A 3,708-nucleotide genomic window follows, 5' to 3' on the forward strand; every position below is an offset into this window, starting at 1 on the left:
TCAGAACCAGCAACAGTCTCTGTCACAGCCAGTCCAGCCCCAACCAGACCATCTTCAAACCCAGCCTCAGTTCAGATTCGGAGCAACAGTCCATAGTCATACAGGTGTAGAGCCTCAGACCCAGACCCCAGATACAGCCTCGTACACGTCCTCAGACACTGTCCCATCTTGACCAACTCAGCTCCAGACTCAGCTACAGCCTCAGCCCCAGCCTCAGCCCCAAACTCAGCCCCAGCCTCAGCCCCAGCCAGTGTTGGAGCCCCAGTCTCAGCCCCAGCCCCAGCCTTAGCCCCAGCCTCAGACCCAGACAGTGTTGGAGCCCCAGTCTCAGCCCCAGCCTCAGCCCCAGCCTCAGCCCCAGCCTCAGTCTCAGCCCCAGCCTCAGCCCCAGCCTCAGTCTCAGCCCCAGCCTCAGCCCCAGCCTCAGCCCCAGACAGTGTTGGAGCCCCAGTCTCAGCCCCAGCCTCAGCCCCAGCCTCAGCCCCAGCCTCAGCCCCAGACAGTGTTGGAGCCCCAGTCTCAGCCCCAGCTTCAGCCTCAGCCCAAGCCTCAGCCCCAGCCTCAGCCCCAGACAGTGTTGGAGCCCCAGTCTCAGCCCCAACCCCATTTTAAGACGAGGCTTCAGCCTCATCCCCTGATTCCATCCTGACTCAGCCAGTATCCAACGGCAGGCTGTCGGGCCACGGGCGTAGCAACGGGCACGGCATGGGCAACTCCTCCAGGAAGGAGGAGGACGAGGAAGAGAAGGGGAAAGGGAAGGATAAGGATGCTGAGAAGGCGAAAGTAATGGAGGAGGAGAAGAGGAGGAGGAGGAAGAAGAAGATGAAGGAGGAGATGGAAGACGACGAGCTGCCCCTAGGGGTGGAGGAGATGCTGGCGAGCGGAGATCCCGTCCTGGATCTGAGCTATAAAAAGTTCCGCAGGTTGCCCGGTGTGGTCTGTGGGCTACGTCACCTGGAGAAGCTGTATGTGTGTCGTAACAGTCTGCGGACCCTCCCGGAGAACATCGTCCAACTGAAGGGCCTCCGCATCCTGGCTCTAGACTTCAACAAGATGGAGAACGTCCCGTTGGCCATCTGTCAGCTGCGTAACCTGACACGTCTCTACCTGGGCTCTAACCGCCTGATGTCTCTCCCTCCAGAACTACGTAACCTTCAGAGTCTTCGCTGCCTCTGGATGGAGAGCAACTATTTCACACGCTTCCCCCGACAGCTCTACGACTTACCCCACCTCAGGTCCCTCCAGATGGGGGACAACAGGCTGCGGACTCTGCCCCCGGACCTGTGGCGTATGGAGGCTCTGCGAGGGCTGTGGTTATACGGAAACCGTTTCACCGAGTTCCCCCGTGTCTTACTCCGCATGGTGGATCTGGAGATCTTAGACCTGGACAAGAACAAGATCGAGGTGTTCCCTAATCTGAGCCGGCTCCCCGCCCTCCGCCTCTTCTCCTACGACCACAACCCAGTGGAGGGGCCTCCCGGCGTGGGGGAGGAGGTGCTGCTGGTGGGAGAGGGGGCCCAGGAGGAGCTGCAGGACCGAGTGGACAGGAAGGCTAAGAAGGAGCAGGAGGCGAGGGACGCGGAGGAGGCTGCGCTGGCCGGGGATGGGCCTGTGATCCAGGGCATTCTAAAGACGGCCAAACAGAACAGTGCGTCGCACGCAGGGCACAAGCATGACGAGGCCATGCCCCTAACCGAGGAGGAGAGGAGGAAGAAGGAGATGGAGGCGGAGTTAGAGAAGGCGTTGAACGACTACGGGGCGGGGCTTGAATACGACTTGGAGGGGATAGAATACGAGAAGGAGTTTATATGTGAGGGGGAGGGGTATGATGGCGGGGAGTTGGAGTACGGACGAGGAGATATAGACTATGAGTATGATGAGGGGGAGGAGCTAGAGGAACCAGGAAGACAAGTGGGCCGGTATTGATGACTGACTAACTTCTCCCCCTCCTAAGCCTCTGACTCCTCCTCTCCTAAGCCTCTGACTCCTCCCCTCCTATGTCTAGACTTGTTTGAAATTGCAGCAGACATTGCAGGTGACGGACTGATCTTACAAGTCACCTTGCAAAATAAATCACTACTTAGAATTATTTGTAGATCAGTCAGTCAGTCACAATTTACCCGCAATCCATCACAGATGTGACGCTCTCGGACACAGCCTCTGACTACTGCAACACTCTCAGGGCTATAGGAGGTGATGTGAAGAAAAAAAAACACCCAGGAATTATCTAGCAAGGTTATCAAAATAGTTTTCGTCTGCCTTTCTTAGCTCCAGCTGTCATAACAATGCCCAACTATAGGGTTGTTGAACTTTTAGTAAATCTTGTGTGAAATGAATTAATGACTAGCCTCCTGAACCTGTGGCTGTAATATGTGACTTTCTCTTTCTCTCTGTAGTTAGCATTAGGACAGGGCTGACACTAAATGACTAAACTCATTAGATGTTTTTCTAACTGACCTGTGAAAATATATTAATGCACTGCACATTGTGGGAATGAAGGCTGGATGGATGATGGCTGGATGGATGATGGCTGGATGGATGATGGCTGGATGGATGATGGCTGGATGGATGATGGATGATGGGTTTATGAATGATGGATGGATGAATGAATGAATGAATGATGGATGGATGGATGATGGATACATGGATGGATGATGGATAGATTGATGGATAGATAGATGGATGATGGATGGATGGATGATGGATAGACAGGATGGATGGATGATGAATAGAGGGTGGATAGATGGATGGATGATGGATAGACAGGATGGATGGATGGATGGATGATGGATGATAGATGGATGGATGATGGATGGATGATGGATAGACAGGATGGATGGATGATGAATAGAGGATGGATAGATGGATGGATGATGGATAGACAGGATGGATGGATGATGGATAGATGGATGGATGATCGATAGGCAGGATAGATGGATGGATGGATGGATGGATGGATGATGGATAGACAGGATGGATGGATGATGGATGGATGATGGATAGGCAGGATGGATGGATGATGGATAGATGGATGGATGATAGATGGATGGATGGATGATGGATAGGCAGGATGGATGGATGATGAATAGATGGATGGATGATAGATGGATGGATGATGGATGGATGATGAATAGATGATGAATATATGATGGCTAGATGGATGGATGATGGATAGACAGGATGGATGGATGGATGATGGATAGATGGATGGATGGATGACTGCCTGGCAGTGGCATCTTTGCCAACTCTGCAAAGTGGCAGGACTCAGGTGATGCTGTGTGTGTGTGTGTGTGTGTGTGTGTGTGTGTGTGTTTTGAAGTGGGGGTGAACATATTACCTTGTAATGTGACACAGTCTGTTTGGTCAATTTCTTTATGTGTGCAAAGGAAACCTAATCTCGCCTCATTAAATAATGATTGAGTTTATCAGGCTGGACTGAGTCAATCATTCATTCACAGGCAGACCAGGGTAGCATTTCAAATGGCACCCTATTCCCTATATAGTGCACTACGTTTGACCAGGGCCCCATAGGGTAGCACACTATATAGGGAATAGGGTGTGATTTGGAACACCACCAGGAAGACCAGAGACCAGTATCAGAGTAAGAGCGCTGATCTAGGATCAGATTAGCCATTTAGATCAGATTGTATCAGATTATATGGAGAAGGGGTGACCTGGTCCTAGATCAGATTGTATCAGATTATATGG

The 3,708-nt window shown here is 52.0% G+C and overlaps 1 pseudogene across 1 annotated transcript; it reads left to right on the forward strand.

The window, feature by feature from the left end:
- The first annotated feature begins 597 nt into the window (after window positions 1-597).
- Window positions 598-3,425, forward strand: LOC110521166 (leucine-rich repeat-containing protein 10B pseudogene; annotated as a pseudogene). Its single transcript, XR_016495570.1, has one exon. The product of XR_016495570.1 is annotated as a leucine-rich repeat-containing protein 10B pseudogene (transcript).
- Window positions 3,426-3,708: the final 283 nt, after the last annotated feature.

The sequence above is a fragment of the Oncorhynchus mykiss genome, chromosome 4 (assembly GCF_057628025.1).
Source record: "Oncorhynchus mykiss isolate SJ-2025 chromosome 4, ASM5762802v1, whole genome shotgun sequence".
Lineage (NCBI taxonomy): Eukaryota > Metazoa > Chordata > Actinopteri > Salmoniformes > Salmonidae > Oncorhynchus > Oncorhynchus mykiss.